We start from the raw sequence: 12126 nt of genomic DNA, 5'->3' as shown, positions 1-12126 counted from the left end.
AATAGCAAATTATTACTTCAAATGCCCAAGCTAAATTCCATTCTCTTTCATACTACAAACTATAAATTGTAAATGTTGTTTTTTAAATCAAGTCTGTCTTAGATGCCTAACAAGGAGATTTAGTTTGATGAGGTACCTATAGACTCAGAGAAAACATTATTTATATGTGTAATTATTTATATGTATAAGTGATAGATGGATGATTAAAAATATCCAGTGTTTACAGATGGGGAAAATGACAGTAGCATTTAGGAGATTGCCCAACTCATTACAGGATCTGGGTGAGGATCAGTTCTTCACATTAAATGATCAGAGACTTTTAATCCAGTTTGTCTGTATGCCCCATTGGAATATGTGCTTATTATTAATCAAATTCAGTAGAATAGGTGTTTTTTTCTGTGACTAGCTTATGGTAAACACTGTGCTAGGTACTTTCTTCACCAGAACCCAGTTATTATGATCAGTGCAATTGTAAACTCAGTTTAGGGGAAGCAGATGTGGCTCAAGCAACTGGGCTCCTGTCTACCATGTAGGAGGTCCAGGATTTGATAAACGGGGCCTCCTGGTGAAGGCCAGCTGGCCCGCATGGCAAGCTGGCCTGAGCAGAGAGCTGGCTGGAGTGGAGTGCTGCCTCATGCAGGAGTACTGGCCTGCACAGGAGTGCTACCCGACGCAGGAATGCTGGCCCTCATGGAGTGCTGGCCCACGTGCAGAGCTGGCGCAGCAAGATGACAGTAACAAAAAGAGACATAGAGGAGAGACAATAAGAGATGCAGCAGACCAGGGAGCTGAGGTGGCACAAGAGAATGAGTGCCTCTCTTCCACTCTGAAAGGTCCCCAGGATCAGTTCCTGGAGCCACCTATTGAGAATATGAGAAGATACAGAAGAACACACGGCAAATGGACAGAGAGAGCAGACAATGGGGGGAGAGGGAGAAATAAATAAATCTTTAATAAATAAATAAATAAATAAATAAACTCAGTTTAGAAAGCTCATAAGTCAATCACTTATAAGTATGCCTGGAAATTTACTTCATTTTGTTTGAACTTTCGATTTCTCGTAATGTAACGTAGGATTACTCCAAGAATTAAATTACATGCTATTTGCAAGTTCTTTAATGGGGAGACTATAACTTAACTTGTTTCAAAACAAGTACCTCTCTACCTTTTGCCTCTTTCCACTACATTAAGCTTTCCATTACGAGCTTTATTTGTTATTTATTTTTTTAAAAAAATAATTGCAAAGTCAATACAGTGCCTGTTCTCCCTCTCATTCTCTTAGACCTAAATTATTATGCCCCAGAGGCAGGCTGTTTACATTTGTGAAAAAAAGGTGTGAAACTAACTTACGTAGGGTCCTTATAAAAATATAGAGCTTAAATTAAAGAAGAGGAAAAATAAAACTTAAATTATAGAAGTTGAAAAGGTAGAATTCAGATAACTTTTATACAATTACATATTTTAGATAAGTAGTTTTTAAATTATAAAGGATTATACAATGCTACATATCCCCCTTTGTGGATAAGAATGTACATCTTACACACACACACACACACACACACACACACTCACATATCCACAAATGTGAATGTGTTATGCTCTTCACTTAATAGAATAGTAGACTATCCAGGTCCTGACTAGAATTAGGTATTTATAATAATTATCCTTTATTGTGTCATTATTATATAATCAATTTTGTTCATATTGCTTGGAAATTCAACAGTTCGGAGAGATAATTTGAGTTTTAGATTCACTGCCACCAGGTGGCGATAACTGTCATGGCAAAGCCAAATGCCTAACTTGGCGACTGGTGTACAATTTTATTCTAATGAAAGTTGAAATTTTCCTCTCTTATTATCTATCACAGATACTGTCCTGGTCTACCCACTTAGACTACTTAAGACAATGAAAGAGAAGCTTTTAGTTTGCTATGTCAATGTTCTTTTTCATATTTGTGATTCTTTCCTCTACAAGAGAATAAATGGGAAAAGAAAGAGCTGCTTCGCATTATGCCGACCCTAAGAATATGAAAGACACTCCTATGTCTGTCTTTCCACTAATTAAAAGAAAATAAGATATTACTTTATCCTTTTTATTTTTCTCCTTTCAACAGTCTATGGCCATCTTTGTCTAGGACCAGTTATGGCTAGATTTGCATATAGCTCTTGTTATACTATCTTACAATCTGACGTTATTAGCAATGCTTAGTAATTAAATCACTGAATATTTACTGCAGACATTAAGAATGTGAACTCCAGTGCCATACTGTCTGGATTTGAATATTAGCTCTACCTCTTGCAATATAGGTCATCTTTTACAATTTAACCTTTCTGTGCCTCAGTTTCCTCATGCCAGACTTCCTGTTCAATTTATTGCTCTTTCCCACCTTCTGAACATTCTGTCTTTGTAAGATAGGTTCCTGGCTTTTTATGCAGAATTGTGAGAATGGGAAGGAGTGTATTAGGGTTTATATGTGTATGTGAAAGAGACACCAGTGAGTAGAAAAACCATTGAGCAGTGCTTTGTATGATTTTGGGGTGAGGAATAGAGAGTAGAAACAAAACAGGATGAAATCTTTGGGTAGCATTCGGCAGGGTAATGGAAAGCAAGATAAGTGGGTCAGAGGAGATCCTGATGAGCTTTTAGAGTACTATGAAATGCCTTCTGCCCTTTGTTTTCCTCCAGTAAATCAGGTAAAGTGTGATTGATATATTTCTTTGGCTCTAGTTTAATACTACACACATAGATGGTACCATGAACTTTCTGGCTTAACAATGGGTTATAATCTCTTTTTTTATTAGAGAAGGTGTAGGTTCACAGAAAAATAATGCAAAAAATAAAGAATTCCCATATACTCCCTTTGCAATGAAGTTTTCTCTATTATATATGTGGTACCTTTGCTAAAATTGATGAAGTCGATTATAACTTAACTATAGTCCATATTTTTGTTAGGATTCACTATTTGGTTGTACAATTCTATGTCTGTTTGTTGGTTAAAATTTGTTCCAGTAACAAACACACAACCTAAAATTTCATCTTTAAAACATATTCAAAAGTATAATTCAGTGGCATTAATTACATTCCCAATATTGTCCTTCCATTATCACTATCCATTACCAGATCATTTCCATAACCCCAAGCAGAAATTCTGTATCACTTAAGCATTAATCTCCGTTCCTATGCCCAATTAGCCTCTCATTTCTGACTCTATAGATTTGCTTTAACTAATTGTTTCATATCAGTGAGATCATACATTATTTGACCTTTGTGTTCAGCTTATTTCACTCAGCATTATGTCCTCCAGGTTCATCCCTGCTGCCACGTGTATCAGAACTTTATTCCTTTTTACAGCTAAATAATATTCTATTATATGTATACATCACATATTATTTACCCCTTCATGTGTTGATGGACACTTGGATTGCTTCCATCTTTGGGAAATTGTGAATTTGTGAATAATGCCACTCTTAACATTGGTGTGCAAATATCTGTTTGAGTCCTTGCTTTCAGTTCTTTAGGGTATATACTTAGAGGTAGGATTGAAGGATCAGATGGTAATTCTATATTTAACTTTCTCAGGATGTGCCAAACTGTTTTCCACAGTAGCTGCATCAATTTTGCATTCCCATCAACAATGAACAAGGGCTCCTACTTTGCCACATCCTCTCCAGCACTTGTTATTTAGTTTTTTAACAGTAGGCATTCTATAATGGCTATAAATTGATATCCCATTGTGGTTGTGATGTGTAGTTCCCTAAATGCCAAGGAAGTTGAGAAACATTTCATGTTTTTGAACATTTGTATATCTTCTTGGAAGAAATGTCTATTCAAGTTTTTTTGCCCTTTTTTTAAACTGGGTTGTTTGTCATTTTGTTGAGTTGAAGGACTTCTTTATGTATTGTAGATATTACATATGTGGTTTCCAAATATTTTCTCCCATTGTGTGGGTTGTCATTTTACTTCCATGGTTAAGTCCTTTGATACACATTTAAAAAAATTGATGAGGTCCTATTTATCTGTTTTTGTTGTTGTTGCTTGTGATTTGGGTATAAAGTCTAAGATTCATTGAATAAAATAATATATGATCCTGAAGATGCTTCCTCTTGTTTTTTCAGAATTTTATAGTCCTGGCTTTTATATTTAGGTCTCTGATATATTTTGAGTTAATTTTTGTATATCGTGTGAAATAGGGGTCCTCTTTCATTCTTTTGCTTATGGACATCCAATTCTCCCAGCACTATTTGTTAAAGACACTATTCTTTTCCAATTGAGTGCACATGACAACTTTGTCAATAAACAATTGGCCATAGATGTGAGGGTCTATCTTTCTAACCTCTCAAAATGACTGCTTGTTTGATATATCTTTCCTTGTGCCAGTACCATGCTATTTTGACCACTGTAGATGTGTAATAAGCTTTCAAGTCAGGAAGTATGAGTCCTTCAAATTTGTTCTTCTTTTGGCTATTAAATAGTCTCCTACTATTAATGTAGTAGTGTCTCTTTCCCCTTTCAAGTGTGTTAGTATTTCCATGATATATTTTGGAGCTCTGCCATTAGGTACAAAGATCTTTATAATTGTTTTATCTTATTATTAAATTGACCCCTTAAGGAATATGTAGTGATCTCCTTTGTTCCTCAAAACAGTTTTTGTCTTGAATTCTATTTTATCTGATGTTAGCATACCCACCTCAGCTCTCTTTTTATTACTATTTGTATGGTATATATATTTTTCCATCCTTTCACATTCAACCTACTTGTATGTTTGGGTGAGTCTCTTGTAAACAGCATATAGTTGGGTCATGCTTTATTATTCATTCTGCCTATCTCTGCATTTTGACTGGGGAATTTTAATCTACTATATCTAAAGTAACTAGTGATAATGTAGGACTTTCTTTTGCAATTTTACTACATTTTCTTTGTAAATCTTAAATATTTTTGTCCCATCATTCTTTCATTAATTTCTACTGTTATATTATTTTAGTTTTTGTGTTTTATACTTTTTACAGACTTAAACCCCTTCTCATTTACCTCTGTATTTATTTTTTCAGGTGTTTTCTTTGTGCTTACTATGGTGCTTAAATTTGATTTCCTACATCTACAACAATGACATTTGATTTGACACCAAGTTAACCTCAATATCATAAACATACACTGTCCCTTTATCTCTCCATCTTTTTACTTTTTCATTATACTTGTTACAAATTATATTTCTATACTTAGTATGTACAACACCATAGACTTTTGCATTTTCATTTTACAACCTGCAAGAAGTAAAAAGTGAAGTTATATATAAAAAATACAATGCAATACTACGGGTATTTACAATTACCCATATGGTTATCTTTACTGGAGGTCTTTATTTCTTTAGGCTGTTTAGAGCTAATGTCTATGCCCTTTCATTTTAGTTTGAATGACTCCCTTTAACATTGCTTGTAAGACAGGTCTAGTGGTGATGAACTTTTTGGTTTTTATTTATCTGGGAATGACATAATGTCTTCAAATTTTTGAAAGGCGTTTTTGCCAGATACAAAATTTTTGGATGGCATTGGCTTTCTTTCAGCACTTTAAATATTTCATTCCACAGCCTTTTGCTTCCATGGTTTCTGATGTAAAATCAGTATTTAATCTTATTGATACTCCTTGTTGCTTTTCTCTTTCAGCTTTCAGAACTCTTCTTGTCATTGGTATTTGACTGTTTGACTACTGTGTGTCTGGTTATCTTCAGGTTTATCTTTTGTGGGTTTGTTCGGATTCCTGAATGCGCATATTTGTGTCTTTTTTTAAATTTATGAAGTTTCCTAATGCTATTTCTTTGTAATTCCTTGTGCCCTTTTCTCTCTTTCTTCTCTTTCTGGGATGCCATGTATATATTCACACTCTTGGTGGTTTCCCACAGGTATCTTAGGTTTTCTTCATCTTTTTTTCATTTTGCTCCTCAGATTGAATCATTTTGAATGTCCTTATCTTTGAAGTCACTGATTCTTTCTTCCGCCAACACCAATATACTGTTGAAACTCTCTAGGAATTTTTTATTTCTCTTATTGTGGTCTTCAACTCTGTCTGTCTGTTCCATTTTTAAAGTTTCTATTTTTCCTTGATGATATTGAGAATATTTTTAAAAGTCTTTGTCTAGTATATATCTGAAGTCTGGACTTCTTTGTAGATGGTTTCTAGATGTTTATCTTGTTCCTTTGGCTAGGACATAATTTCCTGTTTCTTTGTACTCTTCTGTTGCACACTGCACATTTTTTTCTTTGCAATCTCTGCCTTTAAAAAAAATTTATTGAACATACATAAACAATAAGTGTACAGTAAAAGTTGTGAACTCACAAAACAAAATTCATAGGATCATACAGGGGTCCTATACGTCATCCCACTACCAACACCTTGCATTTTTGTGAAACATTTTTTACTAATTTTGAAAGAATGTTGTCAAATACTACTACTAACTATAGTCCATATCTTACATTTGGTGTATTCTGCCCCCCAACCCACCTTATTATTCATTTATTTTTTAATATTTTTACTACAGAGGCTGTGAACTTAAAAAGAAACAATCAGGAACATGTAAAAAATTTCCATACAACACCCACTCACCAAAACACTACACTGTGGTGGAACATTTGCTACAGATTTGTGAATTTACAAAACAATCATGCACATGTGTAAAATTCCCAAATAACATCCTTTCACCAACACACCACACTGTGGTGGAACATTTGTTACAGATTGTAAGATAATATCGTCAGACTATTACCACCATGGTCCATTGAATACATTTGGCATGATTTTTCCATACCTCCTTCCATTGCCAATACAGTATATCTTTGGCATTGATGCAAGAATATTACAGTATTGCTGTTAACTACAGTCCATATATCACAATAATTGTATTTTTCTCATGCTTCTCCACATTCCCACCACTCTGCAATAGTGATGTACATCTGCTCTAGCTCATAGGACACTCTTGCATTGTTACCATCAACCACAATTCTCATCCACCTCTGGGTTCACTGTGTTATTCAGTCCCCAGATTATTCTCTAGCTTTCTTTCAATTGACATTTACATCACTAGACTACCCTTTTCAGCCACAACCCACTAATAAACCAGTTGGTACTCACTATAATATGTTACCATCAACTCAATCCATTTCCACACTCTTACGGTCAAGCTAATTAAAACTTCTATATACATTAAGCATCAGTAGTACTTCTCAACCCTCCTCTTATCTCCTAATAACCTAAACTCTAGGTTTTAACTCCATGTGCTTATTCTTTGTATTTAGTTAATATTATGAGACCATGCAATATTTGTCCATTTGTGTATGGTTTACTTCACTTAGCATGTCTTCAAGATTCATCCATGTTATCATATGTATCTCAATTTCATTTCCTTTTACTGAAGAACAGTATTCCATCATTGGTATATACCACATTATATGTATCCATTCATTGGTTGATGGACACTTCGGTTGTTTCCATCTTTTGGCAATTGTGAATAATGTTCCTACAAATATTGGTATGCAGATATCTGTTCATGTCACAGTTTTCAGTTCTTCTGGGTATATTCCTAGTAGAGGAATTGTTGACCATATGGCGGTTCTATATTTAGCTAACTGAGGAATCACTAAATTGTCTTCCTCAGAGGATGCACCATTCTACAATCTCACCAACAGTGAATGAGTGTTCCTATTTCTCCATATGCTCTCCAGCACTTATTTTGTTGTTGTTGTTGTTGTTGTTTATAAATAATGGTCATTCTAGGCAGTGTGAGATGATATTGCATTTCCCTAATAGCTAGCAACATGGAACATTTTTCATTGTGCTTTTGGCCATTCGTATGTCCTCTTTGGAGAAATGTCTATTTAAATCTTTGGCTATTTTTTAATTGGATTACTTGCTCTTTAATTCTTGAGTTGTATGATCTCTTTATATAGAATGGAACTTATCAGATATGTGGTTTCAAACATCTTCTTCCATTGAGTGGGCTAACTTTTTTCCTTCTTGACTAAGTCCTTTGAAACACAAAAGTGTTTAAGTTTGAGGAGGTCTCATTTTTCTGTTTTCCTTTGTTGCCTATACTTTTGGTGTAAGGTTTAAGAATCCACCACCTACTACTAGGTCTTCAAGATGTCTTCCTACATTATCTTCTAGGAGCTTTATGGTTCTAGCATTTATTTTAGGTCTCTGATTTCCTGAGTTAATTTTTGTATAAGGTGAGAGATAGGAGTCCTCTTTTTTTTGAATATGGATATCCAGTTCTCCCAGCACCATTTGCTGTATAGACAGCTCTTACCCAGCTGCGTGTGGATTTGACAAGTTTCTCAAAAATCACTTGACCATAGATGTGAGTCTCTGTTTCTGAATCATCAGTCACATTGGTCTATGTGTCCATCTTTATGCCAGTACCATGCTGTTTTTACCACTCTAGCTAGGTTATATGATTTAAATCCATGAGTGAGAGTCCTCCAACTTTGCTTTTCCTTTCTAAGATGTTTCTGACTATTTGGGGCCACTTACCCTTCCAAATAAATTTGATAATTATGTTTTCTATTTGTTTAAAAAGTGCTAGTGGAATTTTTTGATTGGGATAGCACACATCTTTAAAATTTGGGTAGAATTGACATCTTAATGATATTTAGTCTTCCAATCCATAAGCATGGAAGGTTTTTGTAATTATTTAGGTCTCCTTTTATTTCTTTTAACAATGCATTGTTATTTTCTGAATATAAATGCTTTACATCCTTGGTTGAGTTTATTCCTAAATACTTGATTTTTTTTAGTCGCTATTGTAAATGAAATTTTTTTCCTGGATTCCTTCTCGGATTGCACATTGCTATTGTATAGAAACATCATTGATTTTTGAATTTTGACCTTGTATCCTGACATTCTACTGAAATTGTTTCTTCTCTAGCAGCTTTGTTGTAGATTTTTTGGGACTTTTTAGGTATAGGAGCATATCATCTACGAATGGCGAGTTTTACTTCTTCCTTTCTGCTTTGGATGCCTTTTATTATTTTTCTTGCCTGGTTGCTTTAGCTAGGACCTCTACCACTTTATTGAAAAACTGTGGTGACAGTGGACATCCTTGTCTTGTTCCCAATCTCAGTTGGGAAAGCTTACAGAGTACATGTTAGCTGTAGGTTTTTCACATATGGCCTTTATCATGTTGAGAAATGTTTCTTCAATTCCTATATTTTGTCGTATTTTTATCAAGAAAGGATCCTGTCTTTTGTCAAATGCCTTTTCTGCAAAAACATGGAATGCTTCATGAATTTGCATGTCATCCTTGCTCAGGGGCCATGCTAATCTTTCTGTATCATTCCAATTTTAGTATATGTGCTGCTGAAGCAAGCACTGCACACTTTACAGTTCAATATTTCCAAGTGTTAACTCTGAGATTTAGTCCCTGACCTGTATGTTCCTTAAGATTTAATCTAGCTAGTAATATGAGAAGATTTCCATGACTGCCAAGAGCTAAAAGAAAGAAACAAACCAACACACAGACACAAAATCACTTTTCACAGTCTTTGCAAATTGGCTCTGTGTTGTTTGCTGTTCTTCTCCAGAGTTTAATTGTCCTAACAAGAAGATCAGCCCAAGAATTTGAAATGAAGGGTCCTTTCTGTCTTTCTGAAACATATCTTGTCCTAGGCTTGCTTGTGGTCTTAGGAATTTCCTCATTTACAGGAATTCAGATACCTTCTCTATTCCCTATGATATAAATATTCTTTTCCTCCCATATGCTCTAATTGTATGACATAAAGCAGGTAATCTTTTGTTCTAGGCTGCTTTGATTTAATTGTTTTTTTATATATATATATATACTCTGCTTTAGCTACCTGCAAGCTGCTTCTGCATATAGGGCAAGTTTTGGAAAGGATGAGCCCAAGTTGAATTTCCTGGTTCAGTTTTTCAGATTGTCATCCGATAGTGTGACCCAGTATGCACATAGTTGTTACTCTGTTCCCTCTTGAACAGGGCCAGGGACCAACAATAGAAGCACAGGCCTCACACTGTACTGGGGAGGCAATGGGAGAAAGGATAGGAATGGGACCATGAGCTTCTCCTATTGTTTGGAAAGCTGTGTTTTCTTGATTCAGCACTCTTTTAGGTATTGTAACCCTTTGCCTGTTTTATGGAGTTTTGAGGAAGATGGCTCTGCCAGTTTTTGCTAGTTGCTCAAAAGTTCAAACATTCTACAGGGGAAGGACTCCCTGGAGCATTGCCTCTTGGCTAACCAGAAGCTACAGTTTATACTCTTTTTAATTTAGGCACAGAATGTAATTGATTTATTTGTTTGGGGTTGTTTCATGCATTTTGCTTCTTGTGATAGACAGAAAAAAGCACATACAACTCTGTCTTCCCCCTGCCTCCAAATTTCCATGTCCTTGGAACCTGCGAATGTGTTACCTAACATGGAGTGATCTTTGCAGGTATGATTAAATTAAGGATCATGAGACATGGAGATCATTCTGGATTATCTGGTTGGGCCCACTGTGATCACAAGGGTCCTTGTAAGGAAAGGAGGGAGGCAGGGAAGTCAAATTGGGAGGTAGGATGATAGAAGCAGACTTTGCAGTGATTCAGGGCCATGGGCCAAGGAATGCAGGTAGCCTCTAGAAGCTGAAAATGACAAGAAAATGGATTCTCTGTCCAAAAGGAACACAGGGTTACTGAACCATTTTAGACTTCTAATCTCTAGAATTGTAAAATAATAAATTTATGTTGTCTCTAAATTTGTGGCAATTGGGTACACAGCAAAAGAGAAACTAATAGAAATTTTTTTTAAGATTCTGTAAAAGTACCTTGTTGAGGATTATCATGTTACTAGTTTGCTATTTTCATTTGCTTCTTGAGATCATTTTACCCTAAATAGGTGCACTGATCTGAATTATGAGTGTAATGGCTGTCTTTGACAAAAATTGGAAATCCAAACACATAAGACAATTAGCAGGGTTAGAACGTTATATCAAAATAAACACTAATTCTTAAATTTGCATAATGTTTTAGAATGTTAAAAAACTTCTTTTCCTACCTGCTTTATTTCACTGATTCCTCTTCAATACTACATACAGTAGGAACATAGGATGTTTGCCTCATTTATAAATGCAGACATGTACTTAGAAAGTTTTACTTTTCCGGGGCTAATGTTTAAAACTCAACTTTGTTGCAACTGTCTAAAAGCTTCATGGTACAGCCATCCTTATACAATCCACTAAGTCTGATAAGTGGTGTCTACATCTTAAGTCTATGTACCTGCCTCCATATCCCTCATATGGGACCATGATAATGTCCCAAACCTTAGTGTTCAACTCTTGCAATAGTATCCTGTCTGTTCTTTCCATATCTGTTTGCAGGTTATCTTCTACTGCCAATATGATCTCTTTAAAATGTATTAGTGACCCTGCTTAAAACGTTCTACAATGTCTTATTGTTCTTAAGATTAAATAAATAAATCTTACCAGGTTTAGAAAGAATGGCATGACCTAACGACTGCCACCTCTCCAAGCTTACCATGTGCTGTTCTCTCTGTCATGCTGCACCCCAACTCTCCACCTAGTTAGTCTCCTTCTAGTTACTGAGTGGTACTTTGTGCCCTCTTGCATTTCTTGATTCCTTTGACTGGAGCACAACCCTCACATCCCACCCAAAGTTAACTTCTACTTATCTTTCAGATCTTAACTAGTACAGCAATGCATATTAAACTCCCATAGAATCTTTTACATTATAAAATCCCTTATGTTTATAGAATCCCTATAGAATACCTTAGAGGTATTTCCAATTATATACTGTGTGATAATTTTATTTATTATTGAAATGACTATGTTGTATGCAGAGCAATTATTTGGGTTCAATTGGTTGGACCTAGCACATAAAACAAACAGTAAATATATGTTGAATGAATGAATAAAAAGGCCTCGAAATACATACTACTTGGGTGTATGAAGATATATTATACAAAATTCCAAGCTTAATAAAAAGATGAATTAGGAAAGTATTAAAAATGTTATAAAATACTTCTGTTTTCAAAAGAAATTATGGGTGATATAAAATGTCAGTCTTTTCTAGTACACATTTTTTTAGTTGTAGATGCTTAAAGGACAATATTGGGAAGAAAGAATA

The 12126-nt window shown here is 35.0% G+C and overlaps 1 protein-coding gene and 1 non-coding gene across 51 annotated transcripts in view; both read right to left on the bottom strand.

Annotated features, from left to right (window-relative positions):
• MYT1L (myelin transcription factor 1 like) overlaps positions 1-12126 on the bottom strand; it is a 616195-nt gene that overhangs the window by 395414 nt on the left and 208655 nt on the right. The window lies entirely within an intron of this gene.
• On the bottom strand, positions 9253-9358 carry LOC111760312 (U6 spliceosomal RNA). The gene has a single exon (XR_002794047.1). It is a non-coding gene; the product is annotated as a U6 spliceosomal RNA (small nuclear RNA).

The sequence above is a fragment of the Dasypus novemcinctus genome, chromosome 25 (assembly GCF_030445035.2).
Source record: "Dasypus novemcinctus isolate mDasNov1 chromosome 25, mDasNov1.1.hap2, whole genome shotgun sequence".
Classification (NCBI taxonomy): Eukaryota; Metazoa; Chordata; class Mammalia; order Cingulata; family Dasypodidae; genus Dasypus; species Dasypus novemcinctus.
Note: the sequence above shows the minus strand (reverse complement) of the source record. Positions and strands in the feature narration are given on the sequence as shown.